The 27,208-nt window shown below is 38.4% G+C and overlaps 1 protein-coding gene across 2 annotated transcripts in view; it reads left to right on the top strand.

Annotated features, from left to right (window-relative positions):
• The first annotated feature begins 17,047 nt into the window (after window positions 1-17,047).
• The window catches only part of TRPS1 (transcriptional repressor GATA binding 1), a 274,383-nt gene continuing 264,222 nt past the window's right edge, over window positions 17,048-27,208 (top strand). The window contains exon 1 of one of the 2 annotated variants that reach the window (XM_023728164.1): window positions 17,048-17,475. The gene's annotated coding sequence lies outside the window, so the exon portion shown is untranslated. The remainder of the gene's footprint in view (window positions 17,476-27,208) is intronic. The other variant, XM_023728163.1, reaches the window with a different exon arrangement.

Here is a 27,208-nt window from a genome sequence, read left to right as displayed (position 1 = left end):
AGTCTGGTGGAGGTCTTGGTAGTTGTGGACCATTAGTCCTTTGGACTAATCTTTTCCTTGTATCCTGTTCTCTTCATTCTCCCTTGCTCCCAAAGGGATGAGACCAGTGAAGTATCTTAGATGGCCGCTCACAGGCTTTTAAGACCCCAGTATATCTACATTTTTTAAGTCCCTCTTTTTTGTTTTAATGTTGCCATCTTCTACATATTAACATCTGTTTCCCTATTTTCAGTGTTTTAGCTTTAACTTATTTTTGTGACTTCTCTATCTGAGTTGATATCTGTTTGCTCTGTCCTGTGTTCTAGTCTTGTGTTGTTATCTGATGTTACTGATTTTCTAACCGGAGGACTCCCTTTAGTATTTGTTGTAATTTTGGTTTGGTTTTTGCAAATTCCCTATGGAAATGGCCTAATTTCACCATCATATTTGGGAGATAGTTTTGCTGGATATATAATTCTTGGCTGGCAGTCTTTTTCCTTCAAGGCATTATATATGTCTTCCCACTGCCTTCTTGCCTGCATGTTTTGTGCTGAGTAGTCTGAGCTTGTTCTTATTGACTCTCCTTTGTAGATGACTTTTGTTTTATCCCTAGTCACTCTTAAAATTCTCTCTTTATCTTTGGTTTTGGCAAGTTGATTATAATATGTCTTGTTGACTTTGTTTTGGGATCTACCTTATGTAGGGTTGGATGAGCATCTTGTATAGATATCTTGTCATCTTTCACAATGTCAGGGAGGTTTTCTGCCAACAAATCTTCAACAATTCTCTCTGTATTTTCTGTTATCCTCCCCCATTCTAGTACTCCAGTCACTCGTAGGTTATTCCTCTTGATAGAGTCCCACATAATTCTTAGCGTTTCTTCATTTTTTAAATCCTTTTTTCTGATTTTTCTTCAAATAAGTTGGTGTCAAGTGATTTATCTTCAGTCTCACTAATTCTTACTTCCATTGCCTCACTTCTGCTCCTATGACTTTCTATTGAGTTGTCTAATTCTGAAATTTTATTGTTAATCTTCTGGATTTCTGTTTGCTGTCTCGTCTCTTTATGGATTCTTATAGCCTGTTAAATTTGTCATTATGCTCTTCTCTAATCTTTTTAATTCCCTCTATTTCATGTTCTGCATTTTGCTTAATTTTCCTTCCTAATTTCTTGAAGAGTTATGTATATTAATGTTTTGTAATCTGCCTCCAGTTATTCCAAGAAGTTTTCCTCCTCTGGAAAATTTCTAGATTCTTTATTTTGGGAGCTTGCTGAAGCCATCATGGATTGTTTCTTTATGTGATTTTATATTGACTGTTGTCTCCAAGCCATCAATAAGTTATTGTATTTATTTATTTTATGTTTGCTTACTGTGCTTCAGCTTCTTGTTTTGTTTTGATATGCCCAAATAGGTTGCTCACATGAACTGGTTTGATTATTGGCACCTTTGAAGCTCTAATGTCCTGTTACCAGGTGGTTAGATCTGTTACTAAGTTTGTGAGTTCAGGAGTCCACTCATTCCTCCTGTAAGGATTCAGCTCAGGTGCCCAGGTAGATATCCACCAAGTGTGTGGTGTAAGCTCTCACCTACAGTCCTAGACATGCATGGGTGATTGGTGTAGGCACAGGCATCTGGCTGCAACAGGGGGACACACTCTGCCCCCGAGTATCCAGGAGAAATGTGTGTCCCTGTTCCCTACAGTGTGTAGGCGGGTGGGTTTTGCAACCGGACTATGAGTACCTAATGCTGTTGGCTGTAAGGACCGGGAGGCACCTCTTACTCTTGGGCCCCTATTGCAGGTGGCTAGGTGGCATGGCTGGAGCCACCAGTCCTCAGGCCCCTGATGTGGGTAGGTGAAGACCCTGCTTAATGGGCAGAGCAGTGTCAAATGTCAAGAACCTGCCACTTCACAGCTGAAACAGTTGAAGTTAGACTTCAGGTATATACCGTGTTGTACTGCAGTAATGAGGGCCTACGCTGTTGAAATGGGCCCACACAAGTCTCTGTAGGGGGAAAGGCACTCAAAGTCCATGGATCCCTTATGCCTGTGCCTAGGCAAAGGACCTGTGCCTACCCTGGGTTCCTGGCTTAGGGGAGCCGGCAGTTTATTTTCTCCCGTTTGTTAATTTGTTCACTCTCCAAGGCCAGGAGAATGGCTCAGAGCATGTGATGGATCCCACTTCCAGCCCAGAGAACTCAGCAGTTGCTGTAGCCAGTCCAGGACCCAGTGCAGAGCAGGGAGCAGGGAGGTAAATGGGAAAGAGGTTTTTCCCTAAAGGGAGTGTTTTTGATCTGTGCGGTATGCACAGTATGCATATGTACTTATCTTTTACCAATCTAGGGCTGCTTCTCACTGGTTCTGCATGGCCGAGTAGACTCTCTGCAGCTGGGTCTCTCCTGGTGCAGAATACGCCTCCCGAGCATGGCTGCTTGCCTACCTCACTGCTCACCCATGAGCTGATCAGGCCTGAAGGACTCAGGCTCTTGCCGGGTCAGGTCTGGCAACTCCTCACTGCTTCGGAACTGTCTCTCCCTCCCCCTCCCACTCAGTCTGGTTCATTAACTTTGCCTTAGATGTTCAGGCCTCCTAGATTGTCATATATAATTGATTTACTTGTTTTTTCCCATCTTTGTTGTAAGAGGGTCCACTGGAAGCTTCTGACTACTCCGTCATCTTGGCCCTGCCTCTGCTGTGATCCATTTTCATGGCTTGAAATGCCGTCTGTATACTGATGACTTCTGCGTGTGAAAGATATGTATGTGTGATGTGTGTGTGCGTGTGTGTGTGTATTTCCTTCACAGATCTCTTTGCTCTGAGCTCTAGATTTGTATTCCTAATTTGACATCTCTGCTTGAATGTCACACTTTCCCACTAAAACCTGTTGCTTTCATAGCCTTCTCTATCCCAATAAATGGCACCTCCATCACCCTATTTCCTCAAATCATAAATCTTTTCTCTCACATCTCATATTCAGCCCGTAAGAAATGTCTACCAATTCTGTATTCAAATTATCTCTCAAGTCTGTCTACCTCCTTGGGCATCACCCTAATCTCTTACCTAAGTACTGCAATAGCCCTATGGCCACTCAGGCTTCAACATTTGTTTCCAATGCATTTTCCCTACAAGATCACAAGCTCTATGAGAGCAGGTTTCATGGTGGTCCAGTTTATCATTGAATTCCTTGCTCTTATCTCAGTGCCTTATATGAGTAGGTGTTCTGTAAATATTTGTTGAATGAAAAACTTAATCAATTGATTAGATTCAGCTAGCAGCAAGTTTCGAGAATTAACTTATTCTGGGAAGCCAAAGAAAATCCAGCAGATGGTTGTATGAGTCAGACTGGATGTCTTGTAAATAAAATTAAAATCCCTACTATCACAGCTGCTAAACAGAGAACTTGAATGATAAAATCAACTATTAATACAAGGTGAATTGAGAGGTACATTTGTGTAAATTATCTCTTGCTTAAAACAATTATCTCTCGCTTAAAGTAATTCAATAAAACAAACAACTATCAATTAATTAATGTAACATCTCTTTATTGAGCACCTATGATATGCTAGGCATTGTTCTGAGTATAAGGAATACAGCAGCAGATCACAACAGATGAAAACCCTACAGTCATGAAACTTATTATTTAGTTGGGGAGACCAAAAATCAGATAGATAAGTAAAATGGATAATATATTTTATACTGATAAGCACAGAGGACAAAGAATAAAGAAAGGAAGGGGACAGACATAAAGAGTGGGATGGGGTTTAACATTTTTGCTTGAGTGGCCGGGGAAAGTCTCCTTGAGAAGCTGATTATTGAGTAAATACTTGAATGAAGTGAGGGAATGAGGCGTGGGAATATGCAAGGGAAGAGCACTCTAGGCAGAGGAAACAGTAAGTGCAAAGGCCCAGAGAAGGAAGTGTGTTTACATATATGAAGAATACCAAGAATTCCAGTGACTGGAGTGGAGTAAACAATGGTAAGGGTGATAGAAAATAAGTCGAGAGGTAAAATAAGGGATGAGGGGTTCTTCCCAAGTTACAGCAAGTGCTTTGGATTTAACCCAGAATGACATGGGAAGCCATTGGAGGACTCCGAGTAGAGGTATGTGAGATGGTCTGGCTCAAGTTTTAACCATATCGCAAAAATGTATTTCACAATTAGTAGTCCACAACATCAGTTGAGGGAAACTAAAATAAACTAGATTCAAAACTATCTTACTCAATTACAGAATTTGTACAAAGATGTATTACTGTCATGTACTTTACAGCATGCTATTTACATGACTCCTGATATTTTGGCCAAAATGCAAACATTAAGAAAAACGATCAAAGAAAGGACCACTAAAATAATGCTCAAGAGCAGTTGCAATATTATCTTTCTTTATTTTGGGAAAGTTATTTCTAGAAATTAAAAAAAAAAAATCCTTGACAAACAATATGTATTTGGCTACTTATTAGTGAGTAAAAGATAATTATTTTTAGCTTAATGATTACCATCACTAAATGTAAAATACAATGTAAAAAATCTTAACAGTCTTTAGAAAAACTCTGGGGCCAGACTGCTTGAGCTCAGAGTCTAGCTTCACCACTCACCAGATAGTCTTGGGCAGACAATTTTTCTCCCTGTGCTTAAATTTCCTTATCTCTAAAATGGGAATAAGGGGCCCAGTGGCACAATGGTTAGGTGCATGGCTGCTAATCAAAAAGTTGGCTGTTCAAACCCACCAGCTGCTCAGAAGGAAAAACGACCTGGCGATCTGCTCCCATAAAGATTACAGCCAAGGAAATTGAGTACAGTGGGGCAGTTGTACTCTGTTACATGGAGTCACTATGAGTTGGAATCAACTCGATGGCATATAACAACAAAACAGGAATGATCATAGTACCTGTCTCATAGTTGTTTGGAGAAGAAAAAGAGATAACAAACATAAATCACTAAACACAACACCTGGTACAGAGTAAACGTTCTAAAATAATAATTACCACTAGGATTATTTCAGTAACTAATTTTGAATTTGTTGCATTTAAAAAGGGGATAATTGAATAAAAGAATCTCCAAGGAAATTTTTAGCGCTAAGATCCTATGATTTTATTTGGGCTAGTGTTAGGTAATGTTTTTGCCTTGCACCACGGTTTTAGTTTTTATAAACAATATTCCATGTATAAGTTGGGAAATAAGTGTTAGAAGGTCAGAATAATTCAAACATTATATTAGTTAGACAAACTTTTTAGATTTGGCATCACATTCATTGTCTAAGTCACATATGCTTTAGTGTCTCATAGATTGTTAAAATATAACCTTGTTTTAATATGAGCTGTGTTTATGTGTAAACATAAAATAGACACCACCAGAGCCACAGTGTACAGAGTGTAGTGAGTCATAATGTAGTACACAGTTACAGATCAGTATTTAATCACTACTACAGTTGATAAAAGGAGCCCTGGTGGAGCAATGGTTAAGCACTAGGCTGTTAACCCAAAGGTAGGTGGTTCAGACTCACCCAGTGGCTCCATGGAAGAAAAGACCTGGTGATCTGCTCCTGTAAAAATTACAGCCCAGGAAACCCTATGGGGCAGTTCTGCCCCGTTGTATAGGATTGCTATGAGTCGGAATCGACTGAATGGCACACTATTGATAACTGAAACATCAGAAAGATCATGTGTGTCTAGGTCTCCTTAGGTCTTCTCAGGTCAATAATCTTCTTCTAAACCTCAAAGCTTATACCAGCCATGATATATATAATCATCATGAGTCCACTTAGGCTAACACTAAATGTCTAAACCCGCTGCACTAGGCAGGTTTTAATCTGATCCCTAACCATTTTATGACCACCAATCACTTCCTATGATCTCTTCATTTCCACATGTGGATTTGAATTCCTTGGACATCTTCATACAGAACTTTTCAAATACCAGTCATTATCAGTAAGTTGTGATATACATTTTGCCCAGTTAGTTTCTTACATTCTTTCTGTACATTTTGAAGAGTAGTGTAAAAAAAAAGTCTTCTATCAATAGAATAATAACAATAATAATTTGTAAAGTCAAGTACATACAATTTAAGGTTATTAAATAGAACTGCTTATTTAAGCAAACAAACATCCCAGAATTTGAAAGTGCACAAATTATTCCAGAGATGCTGTTGTTGTTTGACAGCAGTTATTGGAATTTGTCTCTTGGGTATTTCTGCTAAACTTCAGAATAGTTTCTGATATGTTCACGTGTTTGCCATTTGAGAGTGAATTTGATGTTGAATGTAGTCAAAAATTACACAAATCCAAATCTGGCAAGTAAGATGGGTCACCAATCTGTGCAGTACCATTTTGAGTGAAAAGCATAAACAGCTATTTGTTTGAATTGCTTATGTTTGGCTAGAAAAGCAATTATTTTTTTAAAGTTCCACAATCATATAGCTCTGTCATTATCAGTATATACCTAATTTAAAAAAAAACAAAAACAAATCGAGTTGATTCCAACTCACAGTGACCCCATAGGACAAAGGAGAACTGCCTCATAGGCTTTCCAAGGAGCAGCTGGCGGATTCAAAACTGCCGACCTTTTGGTTAGCAGCCAAGCTCTTAACCACTGCGCCACCAGGGCTCCATATAACTAATACCAAAACCAAAAAGAAGCAAACCCATTGCCATCGAGTTGATTCTGACCCATAGTGACCCTATAGGACAGAGTAGAACTGCCCCATAGAGTTTCTAAGGAGTGCCTGATAGATTCGAACTGTCAACCTTTTAGTTAGCAGCCGTAGCACTTAACCACTATGCCACTAGGGTTTCCATATACCTAATACTAGATACTGAATCAAAGTGTGATATGTCCATTTGGACTCTCTTTGAATTCACACTGGTTTAAGCAATTAAAAAAAAAAAAAAGGAAAATAATTGGAAGATGAAAGGATTACAGCTGATTTGGGGTGCAGCACTATTTAAGGGCCCATACAATGTTGCCAAACCCAGAATATATCTTTCTACGTCTAAGCTCTGCTTTCTCTGTATTAGCTCACATTTTATGCAGCGACAAGATAGTTTCAAGATCTCCAGCCTCACGTCATCTCAGGTCCAAGTCCAGTGGCATAAAACATGAGGGTTTTCTCTCCAGTCTTCCCCCAAGGTTTCCTTGGCTCCAACTGTGTCAGGAGCCTGAATGTGATGCTCTGACTGGCAAGACCAGAGTCACATGCTTGCTTTTGAGCAGTGAGTCAACCTCATAAACTAAGAACAGGGGCTTCCCTTCCTCTAGAGGAAAACCAGCATGTTATTGCTAAAGACAGAATGGATATTGACCGATGTTGGTAGCTAAGAAACAGCAAATGTTCACCAAAAGCAGATACACATGCACGCACGCACACACACACACACACACACACACACACACACACTCCATAATTGGATGAACTACTGTTAAGTAAAAAATCATAGATTCAAGTCCCAGTTCTGCCACCAGAATGAAAGTATAATAGAGTGGTAGGATTATAGACCCTTGATTCAGGTAGTTCTATACCTGACTATATGTGACTTGGCTATGTCAACACATATGCCTTAGTGTCCTTATCTATAAAATAGGGATGATTGCAGAATCTACCTCATAGAGTGTTTGTAAGGATTAAATGAATTAATCCTTATAACAGAGCCTGGAATATACCAAGCATTGTATATCTGTTGTGTTAGCCATTATTATTGTTTAGGTACGTCCTTGAATGTTGAGGTCATTCACTGTCTAGGCCTTAGTTTCTCTATCTGTAAAATCAGAGAGAGGTCTAATTTGCAATAGAAAGTCAATATTCCAAGTCCTACAATTTCATAAGCATTTTGATGATTCTCATCTCTAATGTAGTCTTCCCTAAGAAGACTTTGAAGCAGTAGGCCTGAATCCCAGCACAAAGAAGCTAAATTTCACCAGGACCTCAGCAGAAATTACATAACTTTTCTCTTAGATAGTATTAATGAGAAAAATAAACCCACTGTCAAAAATATGGTTAAGAAGTATGCACCTGGGAGAACAGCTTGTAGCTGAGTCAATTAGATCTTAATAAGGCAGAACGATCATCAGTTTTTAACACTACCCTATCAATGGACTATCATCCTGAATATGTAATGGACACTGACTGAGATTTTAATTTTTGCTTAATGGCCTTGTAAGTCATAGTAAAGCATTCTACTGAGCAGTGCATTATGCATAGTAGGGCAGATCATAGTTATCTACTGTAATTGTTACTTTGGCCATATATTAACTTGTACAAATTGTTCAAATGCATTCCACAGAATAGATTATTTCTAGATGGCTATTTCATGTTCATCTTCACCTTTGTGGTCTAAAGATACAATTGCGTTTATTCACTTAAGACCAAGCTAAGAAGTGGCCTTTATTTTTAAACAAAATAAGATTTAGCTGGAAACTAGTTTTACTAACACCTAAAAAAAAAAAAAAAAAAAAAAAAAATTTAACTGGAAGGACCTCAAATTTGTGCCAGTACTTTAACTGTTAGATACTAACATATAGAAATTGGAAACTTATGTCATAATTGAAGCAGTAGTTCTCATCTTCATGTGCCTCTGAGTCTGGAAGAGACAAGAAGGAATATATTCTGATAATATTTTCTTGTTTAAAGGGTCTCAATATAAATGTGAACATATATGTATGGACATATATGTATTGTGTCATGATATACTACATGACTATTTACACAAAAATCTTGCCCAATAATGCTTTTAAAAAAGATGTTCAAAAATTATAAGAACAGATTAGTTAGTATTATTTAAAATCTTAGTCTAATATTATGAATAATAGAAAAAAAGGTAATCAACGTTATCATGTAATGATCACCTGTAGTCAATGGTATGCCACTTATCTAAAAATCTCAGATATCCTTGGGAGGGGTGAGTAACACAGTTAAAAGTCTCAAATATTATTAGTGGTCTCAATTTCTCGTCTGTGAATTTCTTAAACCTGTTGCCATGGAGTTGATTCTGACTCATAGTGACCCAATAGGACAAAGTAGAACTGCCTCATAGGGTTTCCTACAATCATTTTGGAAGCAGATTGCTACATCTTTCTCCCACGGAGTGGCTGGTGGGTTTGAACTGCTGACCTTTTGGTCAGCGGCTGAGGGCTTAACCACTGCACTACCAGAGCTCCTTGTGAATTTCATGGGGCTCAAGAGATTCCCTTTATTCCCAGGAGTCTCACCTTGTTTATCTTGCTGACTTAATTAGCTTTGAACTATGAGTGTCCGTGCCTCTCTCTCCAGACAGAGCTATCTCCAGAGTCTAGACTAGAGCAAATTGGAACAATTGCCCAGGGCTCTGATCTGCTGGGAAAACCCAACAGCTGGGACTGCTACAGTGGATTCGTGGAGGCTGGCCAGGCAAGAAGGAGGAGGGGATGAATGTTAATACAATTGAGCACAACTATTAAAAACAATTAGCACAGCTTGTAGAGCATCCCCCTACTCTAACTTTTATTCATCCCATTAAAATGTGGCAACCCCAATGTCCTAAGCACTGAAAATCGTTGTGAATGGCCTTGCCCTCCATATCCCAACCACCTTATTCTCAAAATTTATTCATGGCTCTGTTCATTCGTTCAACCAACGTTTATCAAGGTCTTACTTAGTTTCTTCACATTTGTAATAGATTATCTAATATTTGTTATAGTCACAAGATCACCATCTCTTATACCTTAATGAATGCAAAAAATCACGTGCTATTCATATTGAAATTGCATTTTCAGGTCCTACCTCCACATACGCACATTCAGCAGGTCTGGGTTGAGGCCCGTATGTTTGTATTTTTAAGAAACCACCCAAGATTGTTTTTAGACCATAAAATCCATACAAGTAGAGACCACGTCCGCTCATTAACCACTCCTGTACCCAATACCTAACACAGTGTTTAGCTCATAATAGTAACTCAGCATACATTTGTGTAACTTTATTGAATTACATTACAAGGACTATGTTACATTCCTGGGTACAAAGATGATTCAGTCACAGGCTTTTCTGTATCAGTCGGAGTCCTGGCAGGAAACAAGAGGCACACTCAAAGCTCTACTTGAAGAGAGTTTAATCAAGGGTCATTTACAAAGTTGCAGCAGGGTTAAGGGAATCAACAAGAGATGGTGAAACACACATGGTCTAGCACCAGTGTGAAGCAGCTACAACCCCTCTGCCTTAAAACAGCAAGGGAGGGACTTACTGCTAGAAGCCTCTGAAAGTGTAGCCATGGCAGAGGGGCGGTCCAATAGGAGGGAGCCTGGGACATAAGTACCCTGGCTGTCTCTCTTCCTGTCCTCTGATCTAATGGGGTCTCCCATTAGCCAAAGCCAACCAAACACCACAGACCAAGGGAGCCGCAGTGATACGTTTCTCTTTCTAGGGCACAGAGCAGAATAGAGAAAGTATAGAGTAGCTTCCTTCCAGAAGCTGACATTCTGTTGTCTTCCAATCAGTTCACAGTTACTGAAGGACAAACCTTACAATGGAAATAATAACTGATATTTATCCTTTGATCATTTGGCCGTATCTATGTGGCCGTCTACAGTTGATTCATATTGTCTAGATGCACCAAGGATAAAACAGTTGTGTGAACACCAAGATGGAATGTTAACAAAAGAAAAATTTTCATTTACCAGATGATAACACACTCCTGTATACACGCACACACACGTGTGTGCTCCCACACACGATTCCATGGGATTCACACGACATCATGAAATGTGGTATCTGTTGGAACCTGTACATTTGGATTTATGCCATCAATTGAATATCAAATAAGCTTTTGATAACTTAACCTCTGCAAAAAGTAATAGCTATAGATAGATTGTCCTGTGTTAAAATGACGCGATATTATAAATGTTAAACAACATAGAGAAAAAACACCACTAATGTTTAGAGAGATGGCTAATCTCTACCTCATTTTTCTAACTTTTCTAACTCACACTCTGGCCTCTCAAACTATAAATGATCCCTGCCAATCTAAAAATTCTCAGCTCTCTGCCTCATCTTCTACACTCCACATTTTAATGCCTAGAGTTTAGTTAAAGATCATTTAATTCACTATTTTTAGAGCAACATGGAATTATGAACCAAAACTTAATGATAATGAGGACAATATTTCAGAGGAGGACAAGCGTCTCCTCTGATACATTGCCAAAGACATGCTGCTGAGATGAAGACCACCCAGAAGGTCCAACTGGCACATGATGCCTCAGCCCATATGTATTAAAGAAAAAAAGGAAAGAAAGGAAAAGGCCACATGGAGCACTTGAAACTTGGGCTCGATAGTGTGTTTCTAAGGAAAATTTAAAGGGCCTGTTTCAGTCTCCAAATTCAACTTAACAGATGTTATTGCGTATCTATGATTTGATGGTCTCTGGTCGTCGAGAATCTTACAGTTTAGCAGGGGAGGGAAGAAGTCAACAACCAACGTTTTACAGGTCGCTATGACGACATGCTACCTAGAGATAAAGCTTACTTCCTGTGCTGCTGATTCTGATTTGGGATTTGGAGAAGGTAGAATCTGAGTCTGATCTTAGAAGAAGAGAGGATACTTAGCATGTAGAGTTAGCAAGACAATACCTTCAAAGTCTTCCAAGTAAGGTGACAGTGTGAGCAAAGACAAGGCATTCTGAAATGTCAGATGTATCTACGAAATAGCAACTCTATCAGTGGGCTGGGAAAGCGGCCTGTGTGGAAGAACAGAGCGAAGGATAAGTCCAGAACGGTGGTTTGGACTAGGTTATCGGAGAACTTGAATGCTCTAAGAACTTTGGGGCTCTTCTTTTAACAATAGTTTTCATCATGTTTGTGTTGTTAGTTGCAGTCGAATCTGCTCCAACTCATGGTGATCCTCTGTACTATACAATAAAAGTTGCCTGATCTAGCACCATCTTCATGATAGTTGGCATGTTTGAGTTCATTGTTGCAGCCATTGTGTAGTGCCTTCCAACCTAGGGGGCTCATTTTCCAGCACTATACAGGACACTAATTTGTTGTGATCTGCAAAGTTTTCACCCATCTGTCAGTTTGCCATTCTGTGATGGCTTACATGTTGCTATGATTCTGGAAGCTATGCCATTGGTATTCCAAATACTAGCAGGGTCACTTATGTTGGGCAGGTTTCAGTGGATCTTATAGACTAGGAAGAAAGCTCTGGCAATCTGCTTCTGAAAATTAGCCAAAGAAAACCCTATTTTGCCATGAGGGAGTAGAATATGCAGAAAGGAGATGATCTGACCTCTCGTAGTTCTCTATTATAATGAATGGAAGGAGAGAAAACAGGAAGGAAAAGCTCAATGGTATGTCCTGTGAGAGATAACAGTAGCTTTCTGAATTTGGGAAGGATTAGTGTGGATGGAAAGAAAGGAAGTAACAACTACAAAAGCCTTTAGGAAAAGACCAATGGAAGGACTAGATAACCGATTGAATGTGGGGCCTGTGGCAGAGGGTATTACCAAAGATGTCAAAAGTCTGAAGTTTCTTGTGTGGATGACTCATGCCTTTAACAGATTAGGTTTGTGTATTTCCATCCTCCTTGCAACTTGTCTCTATAGTCTCCTCTCTCTAAATTATTATTCTGGCCGTATCAACTTTGAATTGCTAGTGGAATATTTGAGTTTGAAATCTATGCAAAATTGGGGTGAGTTATATAGAACTGAGAGTTAATTAAGTTTGGGGTAGTGGATGAGATGAGAGAGTGTAACAGGAGAAAATAACAGAGCATAGAGTAGAAATATGAAGAAAACTGAAAATCACCTACTTATCAGAGTTAGATGGAGAACAGAGTTGGATCTCGGTTACTTCAGACGTAAATGTTTTCTCTTAATTGAGGAAAGGGAGATAACTCCAACTATTTCCCATAGTGGCATGAATACACAGCACTGAGTGATCCTATTCAATTCTGTTTTCACTGCATAATATATAGTTGGACGTTCATAAAACCTAATGAAAAAGCAAGAACGTTTATTATTACTATGTAGGGATACTCTATTCAGGGATTTGTGTGTGCGTGTGTACATGTGTGTCTACACCTCGGAAATTTGTTTCCCCTCTTATTTAAATAAAGCCCACGTTTGCTGGCTTTTAGGGTGGGATGCAAGGCCCATCTGTTTAACTAGGCATTTGCCTGATACTGTAGGGGGAGGATTGGCAAGTGTAAGTGTGAATTTGAATACCAGATACAGGCTATTTTAAGCTGAATTTATCTTTAATAAATTCACCCAGAGGTGTTCAGCAATAGGTAGTTTTGGAAAATGATCATAATTTGCCCGTAAGAGTATGTTTTTTAAAGGTTGAGTGGTGTGTGATTGCGGGAAAAAATAGACCCAGGGAAGTGCATCTTTGATGGTGCTTCTGTTCCTTCACGTCTTACCATGAAGGAAGGCAGAGCCTTAAATAAATGCTTTCGATATGCTGGAAGGCAAACTGGTCTGTATACATTTCATATGACACAAAACTAACTTGAGAGCAAATAATACATACATATTTTCTTGATAGTATGTGTTAAAACAGTCAGCATTTAGGACCAAAGGCTGTCAATCTTTGAGGTTTCTGAAAGGAATTGTAATTTATGATGTGTTAGGGTAAACAGTTGGATTACATTTCTGAAATACATGTTCCATCAGGTAAAATCATTGTGATTACAGGCACTGGAACTGTAAGTAAGTTATGTGCTAAAAGGTTGAAAATGTAAAACAAGTATGCTTGTGCTTAACTCCTAATCCTTCTTTGTATCTCCACTGAATAAACTACAAGGAGAAAAAAAGAATGTTTAAATAATAAGTCAGAAAAAGTGAATTATGTCAATTTGATATATAATAAGCATTTATACAGCACAAGGAACCTTTTCATCAATGGTCCAGCCAGGAGAGAATATCCCGGAATTCAAAGAATTATGAAAAATTATGAAGATGTTAAATTAGTTGAAAGTTATTGCTTTTGTTTGCTTTTTAAATTTTTCTTAATTTCTTTTTTATTTTCTGATGCGTCATATAAAAGCACAGGTTGTCATTTTAACCACCAGGCTCCATTGTTCAAAACGCACTGCAAATAAAAGCAAAAGAAGAGAGTGGTTTTAAGAGCTTTGCATATGTTTGACAGCAGAAGATAATAAATGTAAATAAATATTTAATATTTCCCCTAATTCAGTTTGTGCCATGCAAATGTCAGGACTATAAAAACAAATCAACAAACATTTGAAGGAAAACAATATACATAACTTATTTTATATATTAAAAACAACTGTCAAACAATTATGACCTCATGTATTAGCTGGTTGTTTTGAAATATTCCTACTAGAATTAAAAAATGCTATGAGGGCCTTTGAGCTTAAACATATTGTGTCAATCAAGAGCATATGTAATATATCTAGAGCATAAGGTAAAAATTTTCTTCATAAATTATTTCATAAATAAATAAGTAATTTGCTTGAAAAAGTTTATGAAAATATTTGTGCTTTTATTAAGTTCTCTACAGATCTTTTGTGGTTAATTTGAATGGATTGATACAGACAGCATTTTGATCTGCTCTCCTCTGACTTGAAATACAAAAGTAACATGAAGAGATTCTTCATTCTCAGGCAAACTTCAGCAAAACTGAGTCCGCGAAACTTCATTCATTAAAGTTTTAAGTGACCATGAATTTGTTGGCTTCAGTACCTGAAGTGTAACTTTATCCTTTCAATTAAGGGACATAATTCACCCTCAGACCTTTGGCTTTAACTTTTTATATAATATATAATTTTAGTGGAAAAAATACCAACAGGTGAAAAAATACCAACCATCTCAAGGGTTTTGTGCTTGCAAAGGCATGTGATTTAATTTTTTTTTGAACCAATTTGTTTCATGTGAGTAAATTTACACTCTTAAAGTTTGTCTTAGATTTGAAGAAGATGGAGAGGAAGATCATGTCTCCTTTGAAAATGTCATTTAAAAATTGGGGAGCAAAAGGGATTAGGGAACTAATCTTTGTGATGTATTGTGCTATTTAACTTTGCTCCTTAGACGCTCTAGCCTCAGATTTTATCAGTTGGATGCCAGTTTCAGCAGTTTTAGGTGGTATTAACCCTTTAATACAAACGGTTTTACTCAAGTGTTCAGATACATACTTCAAAATCAGCGGGATCTAATATTTTTAGTTAATCATGGCTAAAGAATGTTTCACACAGATTTTTTTCTTTCCTGGATTAAAAATGTTTCTCACTGTTCCGTGCATATTTCCATAAAAGTCAGCAAGTTAATTTATGGCTTAAAAAAAAAAAAAGGTTTATATTTATCAGATGATTTTTTTTTTTTTTTTTACAGTGGAAATTGGTGGTGGACAGTATTAAATGACTCTAGTGTGGAAATATGCAGGTGGTCATTAGTAGGTGACTATGAGATTTACTGAAGATTTGATATTAGTTTTCCCTGCTAGCAGGGCTATATATGAATCTAACTCTGTTCTCAAATTAATTTCAATTGATGATAACATTATGAATAGCTCCATGCATATGAGGTTCATTGTCTTCTCCCTCCTTTAGGGAATATATTCTTTGCCTCATTGTGAAATTGTATTTTGACTAGTCTTTCACCTGCCTAGTTTCTCTATTGCAAAAGAATTGTTGCTTTTTTACTCACAAAGAGTGTATAGGACATGCTACCAAAACACTTCTGGAATAAATGTGCTACAGAAAGGAACCACATATCTGTCTGACTAGGTATTTTAAGTAGAAATAAAGATCTTACAGAAAAAAGATTGATATTCTTAAAGCACATACTTCAGTCTTAAATGTTTTTATGATTGGCTTTTTCACTTCTGATAAAAGTATGTTTCCAAAACATATTCATCCTTTCTCTAAAGAGATGCAAGGATCATTTAGTGAAAAATATTCTGGAGGAAATTATTTCATCTTCAGCTCACAGATTCATGATTTTACCTCTCTAAAATTCTAAATTTAATCATTTTGTAGTTTTCAGAAGGAAGGCTGATTCTTCTTTTAGCACAAAATTAATTTAAACTGACTTTCACCAGAAGAAAAGCATGCCACTTAGAGTCACCCAACTGAAGAAAATGAAGTCCAACCGCTCAATAAATGTTTACTTAGTTTTTAACACCTACTATACTTTGAACCCTGTCATGGTAACGTTTTATGCATTGTGATCTTTGGAAGTTAAAAAACAAAACCGCTCAATTCAGTAACTTTATGTTGAGGGAATTTCACTTAACAATGAGGGTATTTGGAGATGTAAAGTAGTAAAAACAATGTCAGGCAGAATTGAGTTTCTTATCTGCTACTAAAACCCCAAACGGCAGCAGGTATTAATCTTGCAGCCTTTGCATAATGCTCCCATTTTATCAGTTTTGCGGTACCCCCTTAAAGTACCCATTGAGCTTTTGCTAGCTTCTTCCTGGCTCAGAAAACCATAGCAACCTTAGTCCGCACTTCTCCAACTCAGGGTAGAGTTCAAGTTGTTCTCCTCAAGCCCTCTTGCCATCCAATGCCTGGAAAACACCGGCCACAGACTAGGTGTCCTTAGACTTCTTTAAGCCCCAAAAAAAGGGCGGGGGGCGCACACGCACACAAAAAATCTCGCGTCGTTTAATTGGGAGGGAGAAGGTAAAGTAACAACCGAAAAGGTAACAGCACTTTGAGAGTTCTTTTGATTGTTCATGCTCGCATCTCCAAGTGTTTGGGGCACGTCGCTTTGGCCGCCACTCCATGCCCCCACCTGCCCCTCCACCCCTCCAAGGTAGGTCCTAGTATTGATCCCATTATTCCTCCGGCTTGAGATCTGTCCTGCGTTTCCAGCCCGCCCGTTCGCACACGGGGGGTGGGGAGGGAGGAGGGGGAGGCGGGGCGGGAAGGTAGCCGGGTCCCTGCCCGGCGCGGCTCTCATTCGCAGCGCTCCGACTCGGGCGAAGTTCTGCGCAGCCAGCTCGCCGCGGCCGGGGCCGGTCCCGGCGGGCGGCGGCGGCGGCGCGGGGACGCGCGCTGTCTCTTTAAGGGAGCTCGGTCTGGGGTGGCGCTTTCCTCCTCGAAGGCTCCTTTGATATTAATAGTGTTGGTGTCTTGAAACTGACGTAATGCGCGGAGACTGAGGTCCTGACAAGCGATAACATTTCTGATAAAGACCCGATCTCACTGCAATCTCAAGCGTCCTTTTTGGTGCTGCTCGTGCCTCCAGACCCCGCGTCCTCTCGCTCGCTCGCTCGCCTTCCTATTTTTTTTTTTTAAACAAAAAACAACACCCCCTCCCCTCTCCTACCCGGCACCGGGCACATCCTTGCTCTATTTCCTTTCTCTTTCTCTCGCTCTTTTTTTTTTTAATAAAGGGGGGGAGAAGAGGGCAGGGAAGGGGGGGGCAGGAAAGACCTTTTTTTCTCCCTCTCCCCCCCCTCCCCGAAATAATCCAAGATCAACTCTGCAAACAACAGAAGACGGTTCATGGCTCTGGCCGCCGCGCCACCATCTTTCGGGCTGCCGAGGGTGTTCTTGACGATTAATCAACAGGTAAGGAGGGGAGGCCCGGGCGGGCCGGGGCTGGGGGCAGGGGGCCGGGGGCGCTCAGCCGGCCCGGGGCGCCGCGCCGCGGGTGCTGCGCCCGCGCGTGTGTGCGCAGAATGTGGGCGATCGCTAGCGGGGAGCCCTGGGAATTAAAAGTGACTTTCTTTGGAGGAAAAAAAAAAAAAAAGGCAGAGGGAGAGTGTGCAGAAAGCCAAGCGCAGGCGTCTCGGGTTTCACATGCATTTTCTTTCTTCCTTTTTGCGCGTGTGATTTCTTTCTTTCTTCTCTTCTGCTCCCCCCCCCGCCCCGCTCCTTTTGGTGGGTCTCAGGCATCTGAGCCTTGGAAAGGGACGACTTCAAACTGCAGTAGCCCCTGGAGTCAGGAGGGTCAAGTTCAGCCGCCGGGGAGGAGGAAAAACAAATCCCTATTTGCCAAAAAAAGAAGTTTCAGGCCGGTGCCCCCTCCCCCCGCTGTCTCTTACTGGCGGATTTTAATTCTCTCCTACCGGGCGCAGCGGAGGAGCTGGAGGTGGCTCGACCCGAGGGGCCGCCGCCGCCGCCGCCGCCGCTGCTGCAAGTTTTCTGGGGCTCCTGACAAGCGGGGCGCAGACTAGGCACCAACATGCAGAGTAGTAAGTTGGGCGGACTTGGGAGGGTCCCAGAGAGGGGCCTTCGTGGGGTCCCCAAAGTGGGAAAACAGTACAGGATTGGCGTTGGCTTTCAAGAGTTGGCAAAGCCAGGCTTCAAACTTTTTTTCCCCTTAAAGGCCCAGCTGGGCTGGAGAAGAAGGCTGTCGCATCCCCTGATGCCCCCGCCTGTGCGGGACCCAGGGCAGCTTGGCCGAGGGGTCTGTGCCCTGTCTGTGCCATGTGGCAGGGCCTTGCAGCCAGGGCGCTTCCGTGGGGGCTGAGGAAGGGGCAGGCTTCCTCTGCGGTGCGGATGATGCGCCATGTGTCGCGGGTCAAGGGACACTGGCCGGTGATTAAATGCCTGACAGCGGTGGGGCATCCAGGCGGACAGGCGCTTTGCCTTCTTTGCAGTTCCTGTTTGGGCTCTTGAGAAACGCATCTCTGAAAGGCCAAGGCAGACACCGCTGTCCCTTCAAGTAACTTCAGGATTATAGGACCCCATGAATAATTTGAGGGTGAGGCGGAGGTGGGAGCTGTTTGAAGTGTAAAGCTGTTTTTGTGGCTGGGAAAGCCTTTTTGTAACTACCTGTCTGAGATGGTGGTGTTTCCCCCTTTCCCCGGGGAAGTCGGTAACTGTTTTATGGTCCTAAGACTCTAAAGCAATTTAAGTTTGAAGGCAAGCCTCCTTGTTGGTGTCAGAGGGAGTCTTGGACTTTCTACATTTTAGGTTCTGCTTTACTTCTCCAGATCCGTTTAGGCCTCAGTATTGATGCTGTGAAAGTTTTTGAGTAAGAGCGATGAATCTTAATGGCGCATGGAAGTTATGATAGAATACTCATCCTTATCCTGTTTGGGGACATCATGGCTAGAGTGTAAATCACTCCACAGCAAAGTGCAGTGAGAAGCTTAGGGGAGCAGTTAAATTGTAGAGAAGGTAGGCCGATTCATTGAACTTCTGTAGATTCATTTGAACTTTTGTAAATGCTCCAGGTGGACTGGAAGGGGTCTGAGAGCATAGTAAGTACAAAGGGAAAATACAGATAGGGTCTGAGACAAAATTACAAAGAAATGATAACCATTAGGCCTGGTTGTTGCTAAAATGTGATTGCCCAAAGCAAAAATAAAACTAGGAACCATCCAGCAACTCTTCAAAGTCCTCCAGCCCTGAAGTTCAAACCTGTGGATCTTGCTGGCATCCTGTCCCTTTCCTGCTGATTTTAGGAAAAGTTGATCATTTAGAAAAGGCTGCCAGAGTTAAAAATGCAAGGGGCAGCAAAGGAAAGTAATGCAGGCAGCCAGTTCTTGACGTGGACAAAATGAGAATGAAAGTTTCTGAACTCACTGTTGGGAAGTTTCTTGCATGCTGCTCATTTGCTTAGAACGCCTTCTCAGATATTCCACCGGTTAATGTAAAAAAAGCAAATAAGTTCTAAAATGGTGTGGGCTCTTATTTTTTTTCCCCCAAGTATGCCAGGGTTGTGAATAAATACAGGGTTTGTATGGGAAGATGAAGCGTTTCCTGTAAGTTGTGATGCTGACAGGACAGTCTGGAAATGCTACCAACATTTGAGGATTTTTTTTTTCCTTTAAGTGAAAGTTTATTAATGATGTGCATAATCTTAACACGTCAGACATATCATTCTTAGAGTTTCCCCTCCTGAGATTTCATGACTTTCTTCTAATGCTGTCCTCTTGCTTAGAAACGTTTCTAGATTCAGTGAAATATACGAGGCCACTGATGTGCCAGAATTTGACGATTACATCTAGATATTAATAATGTGAAAATAAAACTCCCGAGGGGAAATAGAATTTTAATGCCAGCATTATGGCTTGATTTCTCTAAATGTGAGGCATTCTGAAGCTTCGTTAATACTCGGTTGGCAAAGTATTATTTACCATCGGCGAGCTGATGTTTACGGCTTCCTGATATATCTGTTATATGTTAGTAGAATACTTTTACGGGTAGAATAACTAAGTCTGACACTCTCCAAGTAAATGGTGGAACATTAAGTTCTAACAAAAAGTTTGTCACTCCCTTGAATTCTAAACTCTTTAAGCGTTTGTGCTGCTATTTAGGTTTTGTCCTTTGTCTCTTAGAGGTAGCATTAAAGGTAAGGAGAAAAGTGCTATCATAGCTGTGACGTCTGAGTTGATTTTAGAGTTTAGCATTTTGATGATTAATATTTTAAATGATTTTATAACATTTTCTGCGTACTTGCTTAAAAACATAGGTTGACATCCATATTAGCATGCTAATCATAAATGAATAACACATGCCCCTACCCTATTTTCAGTATTATTGTTGCTCTTCTTTTAAGTCACGGATGACTCTTGAGTTTGCCCTGATTTCTCCTATGTAGGTTTCTCTAATACACATAAGGAAATTTTCATTCATAAAGAAAGTGTTCAGAAGGGGGAAATGAGTGCATCTATGCAAAAGCTGCTTTTAAGATCCTAGTAGTTCAGTGATGTTATTATTATTGTTGTTGTTGTTATTTTATGTGTGTGTATATATATAAGACATAGACTACAATTTGCAATTGATAATCTGCACATTTCTATTAAGAAAGCAAGCTAGAGGGTGTTAACATTTTAATAAACTTTTGTCTTACCTTCTTTGTTAAAGTCAATAAGCACTACTGAAAGTTTTTAAAGGACTACTCTTAAATGTTTTTGAACTAGAACTTTATTTCTGATGGGAAATTAGCATAAATATCGATAACTAGAGTTTGAACGGTTTTCATAATCTATTCAAAAATTATTTTTTACTCCAGTACCTCGTTTGATAGCAAACAATAATGCAACAACACGATGCTATTGTGTGTAAAACAAAATAGGTTTTAAGAAAGTTATGGGCAAGTGTGTGTTATCGACTTACAGGGAAAAAGGATTTTTTCTGAAATAAGCGATGCACTTGAAATGACTGGTTCACACTGAAACATATTCTTATTAAGATATTCTCTGGTGTGTAAAATGAAGCCATTCATTCAACAAACTGACAACTTTCCACTTGGTATTTGCCTTTGCTTAATTTAGTTTACGCAGGACAGCTAGTGTGGTAGTCTGCATTTGTTTTTGGCAGGCGTGGATAAGTATAAACTCAGTTCAGTCCCACATATTGCTGCTCACAAGTGACAATCAATTTGATAAAAACAGCCACGTTTTATGGGCTTGCTTTCTGTTGTTCAGCCTTGCTCAAGCTTTCAGGTAATAGAAGTTTCTTTTTCTCCCCCTTTTTCTGGTTATAACTGCTAATATCATTGATAACTAATGCTGAGTCTTGTTTACTCATTTATCTTCTTCATGTACTATTTATGGAAGTTTGGGGGAAATCAGTGATAGTTTATCTAGACTTGGTTTTACTTCAGTTGCTAATCCATATGATAACTACATTTGTCTTTTGATGTCATCATACAGAAAGAAGTGAATTCTTTGTTACTATAATAGTTGTGATTTATGGAGTTGTTGGGTCCCCCTTAGACAGAATATGAAGAAGCTCTTACAGCCTTTGACAAGTAGAAATTTAATCTGATTTTCTAAGGGTACTTGAAATTGTCACATTTAGAGAACACTAATGAACTTTCCAATTATTTACATTTAGAAAACTGGGCAGAGCTTCTTATAATTGTCAGAATTATTTTGTCACCTAGAAGCTTTAACTATTGGATTAACATAAATATGCTAAAATACCAAGTTTGTTATACTACTGTTCAGTAGCAAACAGGGCTGCAAAGATTAACCACTTTTAAAAATTTACCCTCAATGTAAGAGACTCTTAAGTCCTTTGTTTATTTGTACAGAATATTCTATTAATTATATATGACTTTTGTGAATAATGTTATTCTTTATGGTCATCTTTTGAGTTGTTATATCACTAAGTGGGTCTCAGATCCTTGGGAATTGAATTTGATGGTCTTTAGTTTGGTTCTCTGATGGGTGTAATAATGTAAAACTTGATTTAATCTAACCTAAACCCCTTAATTTGCAGAAGAATTTATGGATGACAATTACTTGAATTGTGAATAGATGAAGAAGCCTGTCTAGTTGGTGCAGCTGTAGTAGCTAATATAGTAGCTATGTCTACCTCTCTTGCTATCCTACTTTTATTATCAAGAGCACAAATCCAGGTAACAAAACCAAAGATGAAATTATCTATGTACTTCAGATTTCAGGCATCACTGGAAATCATTTTCTGATTCGAAGCTGTAATTGAAATACAAATAACGTTAAAACACCCTGAAGAAGACATTAAGGATATGCTTTTCGTTCCTAAGAAGGTTTCATTAAAACAAAACAAAACAAAACTTTTTAATTTTTAAAATGTTTCTAGCTCTTTAAAAACCTGCAGTAAATACTTTACAAGTGGCTAGACACCTTCCCTGGTGGTTTAGTTTATACAAGCAGGAAACTTTCTCTCCTACTCCTTCTCTCTCTCTTGTTTTCTTTAAACCAACTGACGTAATGCCAAACGTTGCTTTAAAAGAACAGACAGAAGTAATTGGTAGCTTTTAACTTTTAATAATGTTCTGGATTGGTTTTAGTGGCCAAAATGCCATTTTTTTTTTTTTTTAAAGAAAGTTCAAGTAAAAACGGGCTTGTGGCCTGAGGAAGAAAGGCTCTGTTGATGCAGTTATTTTTATTCTTGTTTTTCAATCTGTTATTAAAAATCTTTCCTGCTGAGCACTGCTGGATTTCTCCAATTGCTCTTTGTGATGGCTGGTGCATTTCAGGTTACCGTAACTTAAACAGTTTTTGGGTTTTGAGAGGAGTGGGTATTTGCGTTGCGGTATTTCTTTTTTTTATTTGGGAAAAAAATGTTTTTGTTTCAGTCGAGATGAATAAATTAAGGTTATCAATGGTGACAGGTCAATGAATATGTTTATACAAAGATTGTTACACCTGTGAGCAAGAGCCCGAAATGTGGAAGTTTAATTGTGACGTTAATCATTTTTAAGTGCCGAGGAAGGAACATAGATGAAACTTTACAAAAATACTTTTATTTGGAAAGCATTATTTTTAAGGGTCAGTTTTTCGTTTTTGTTTTTTTCCTCCCCTACTAGCGGTTCCTTTTTTCCTTATAATTTCAGATGATAATTTTCTAATCCTGTTTATCACAGTGTTTTTTGTTTCCCATTTTTTAATAAGTCATTTTTATAGTCATTTTCTTCCTGACCTTGTACAGATGAACAGAACTTTCCCCAATTAGGAGACAGCTTGGTGATGTTGATTGGCATCAGGTCAGTTTCAGAAGCTGGCAGGTAGGAAAATCAGGGAGCAAAAAGATTTGTGCCAGTTTTTCCTTCCTTGGAGGGAGACACTCCACCTAGACATTGGGCCCTCCGCCCCACTTGGTGGGCCAGAACTGAGTATCGACATTTCTCATGTGACTCGTTCGTGAGGTTTAAATTTTATGGTTAACTTGTCCTGGGCTTGGCTTTTATTCCCAAATTTATTCCTGTGAGGTTTTTTTTTTTTTTTTAATTTACTTTTTTTGTTGTTGTTGCTGAGAGCAATAATTATTTTTTAAGAAATAATACAATAATACATATTTGAAAATTAGGTGTCATGCGGAGTAAAAAATCTAGTCTTTAAAGGCATTTATAATTATAAAAAGTATTTGGCGTATTTGAGGCAGTTAAAGTTTTCTCTGCGTAGAAATATGATGGTTTTGATTTACTTTATATGTTTCTCATTTTTTCTTGTGAGAGCTACAGACGTCAGTTCAAATCAGAGGCATTCCTCTTTTTTTTTTTTTTTTGCTAACTGCTCCTTTGCTTAAGGATTTGTCAGGCAAAACTTTCGGGACTTGAGCTATATGTTGTTCAGACCAGCGTAGTGAGAGCTTCTTGTAGTAAGTCTTCTACTATATTTCTTAAAAAGTTTTTCAAACTTGAATTTCAAGTTACGGGTATGTCTGTCTTTAAATTTTTGTTTGAAGAAGGTTGCTTTGTTACTTCAGAACTGAGAGAGAAGTAATAAAGTTTAGCAAGAGGGAAAAAAAGGCAGAAGGAGGTGTTTGGAGCTGCAATCCTTTAATATCAGCGGTTTGTTTACTGTTGAGTGATGGGGAGGGGTTGGGGGAGGCTTTGTGGAAGATGATACAAAAAAAAAAAAATCCATCAATTGCGCATATGATCCCCTCCCCTTAAGGTTTACTTAAACAATATGTTTCAGTTTTGCCTCAAACCACTCAGCACCACCTCTGCTCCAAGAATCCACCACTATCTTGGTTCCTGAGAGATTAAGGATGACAGTTTCTGTTGTGTAATGAACAACAGCAGTATTGTTTGAACAAAGGTAACATATTTTGATTTGTGTAATTTTTTGGTAGTATTAGGATACCTGATGTGTGAGAGGAGATCTTGCAATGTAAGTGCCTGCAAATGCTCGAAGTATCCAGGATTACTAGGCTATGTTTAAATTATTGCTAATATATGTGCATGCTATTATACGTGTGTTTTATGTATGTAAAGTATGTGGACTGACAATACTTAGAAACACCTTGATGGTGGAATCTTAAAATACGCTAAACCATTAACTCTATGCTTTAAGCATGAATCTTTTGAGAAGATGCGTGACCTGCTTTATAAAGTCTAGAAGTATGAAATGCGTATGGAGTTTCAATGTAATGAATCCATCACTAATACTTACATCTACTCTGAATTTGCTAAGATAGTAAGAAAAGGAAAAAAAAAACCAACTAGAAATCAGAATGCTTCCTTTCATGGTATTTTAAGAAATGCTTCTGAAGATCGCTTTTAAAAAGTCTCATTTCTGTTCAGAGGCGTAGTTAAGTGAAAGGACTCTTTCTGAGTATATCTTTTTATGGGCTAGCACTTTATAGTTTACAATTCTATCATCTCAGAACATTACGTAGAAAATAATATGGAACGTGTAAAGACTCCATACTCTGACCCCATGCGTTTTTCCCGAATGTGGTGGATTCTCTGCGTCACCCAAATGTGATGCTCTTTGCCAGGCTTGTAATACTGGTTTTGAGGGTTTCTGTATGTCCTATTTCATCAAGCAACACAGTACAACAACTTTGGTATCTAGGTAATTGACATAATCAAAATAGGGTCTGGAAAATGTTCCAGAAACTTTTAAGCAAATCAGAAGTTAACTTACATATTCAATTCATGTAACACTTGAATAAACAAATGATTCATTGCCAGCTTTTTAAGCTTTCTGTAGTAGAGTGTTAGAAGAAAATAGACAAGTGCTCATAGTTTATTTTCTGTTTACTTTTTCTTTTATTTGAAGGGAGCATGCTTCTCTTATTTGCATTTGTAATTGTTTGTTAATTACGTTGTGTTTATGATAGTGAGTACTGTGATGTTATAAGAAAATATAAACATATTCATATTATTTAATATATTGTCCCACACTTTAACTAAAGTATTAACACAATTATATAATTAAATTGAGTATTATAATAAATAGGACTGAGACCAATATAAGGTGATATGTAACACCATAACTGCTATTTAAATGCTAACTCTATTTTAGCTGTAGAAAAAAAGAGATAAAAAGGGTTTTGCCTAGGAACTGTTTTTTTTACTTGTAGAATTTGTACAGAGTGTATGAAACTTACAAATCAACGTTCATAATATAACATATATTTCTTGATTAAACTCTATATGACTTTCTGTGAATTCTTGGGAATCATTGTTTCAGTTTTTCCTTATAGAAGTATGTATTATATCTGAGATCAGATACATCTATAAATAGTGTAAATATATACTGCAGAAGTTAGTTGTGGAATCTGATTTCTCCATTACATGATACACTGCGTGTGCAGAGGGATCAAGCATTACTAATCTAGTTTTAGCTTTATTTCTCTCTGAGCTATGCACAAATGTGGCATATGAATTTGTGACTTCATATTAACTGAGTGGGTACATGTATGTACACATATTGATATTCTTACTCGTATAGAATGTTTTTGCATTGCAGGCACTGCATGGAATTTTAACCTATTACATATTTTTTATTAAATGATTTTAGTCTTTGTAGTGTCCATTTTAATTACATAATGCATCCCAACACCTATTTGAAGGTTAATTTAAATTCTACTTTTGCTTTTGAAATGAGATAAAGATTGGCTAAACAAATTAAAAACCAACTTCTCTTCGTGGCTTCTCGGTAATGTCATTAGCCACACATCATCTTTGGCTGTGAAAGGTGTAGAAATAAATACATCAGTCCATTTTTCTCTCAAAACTATTAAGTAGCTTAAAACATAAAAGCTTTCCAAAAATGGATTTTGACATTTGTTTCTGCTTTACTTTTTGATACCATTAAGTATTTTTAAAATAGAATCTAGCTCACTTTACTTTTAGAAGACATCATTCAAGTGGTGGGCGTTAAGGCTGTTATATATCTGTATCTGTTTGTCTGTCTATCAGTCTATCTTAATCAAGACCCATACTATAAATTTTCTCATACACATTAGTCTTAATTGTTGAATGATTGATAATTTTTTTATCAATTATTTCCAGATATACCCTTCAGATCTTTTTAAATCACGTATTTTAAAATTATATTTTACCACTGAGTGTTAAGAAATAGATTTAAATTATGTGAAAATAAAAAAAAAACATAAATGATTATGTTTAACACTTTTTAACTTATCATTGGAAGTATATGCTTTTTAAAGATGATTTTAAGTTTTGCGCCTCACTTATGCGAACTTAGGTTTTAGAAAACAGTTCTCTTAGGTACAAGTGGTCAGTGTAAGCAGTTGCCATCCAAATAATGAATAATATGAAACATTATGTTTGTAATTTGTAAGCAAATGGTAAGAGATTTTTCTCCTTTGCATTTGGAACAAATTTGCATTATACCCTGTGGACGTAAGATGTGGTAAATTTCTGTAAGAAACTCATTGCCATCTAAACCTCAATGAAAATAAACTGTTTATTTTACTCTCTATCCTATTCTATTCTTAAATGTTCCATTCTTATGACAGTTTAAGCTGTTAAAAGTGTGTGCTGATTATTTACACGTTATTTTACTTGTCACTTGAAGTTTCATATGCTTTAGGTAAGAAAGTTGGTCGCTCAGAAGAATTTTATTTTAGGCCAATAGAAAAAGTCACAATGTACCCA

This window comes from Trichechus manatus, unplaced genomic scaffold (assembly GCF_000243295.1).
Source record: "Trichechus manatus latirostris isolate Lorelei unplaced genomic scaffold, TriManLat1.0 scaffold00022, whole genome shotgun sequence".
NCBI classification, from domain to species: Eukaryota; Metazoa; Chordata; class Mammalia; order Sirenia; family Trichechidae; genus Trichechus; species Trichechus manatus.
This window is presented reverse-complemented; position numbering and strand designations above follow the sequence as displayed.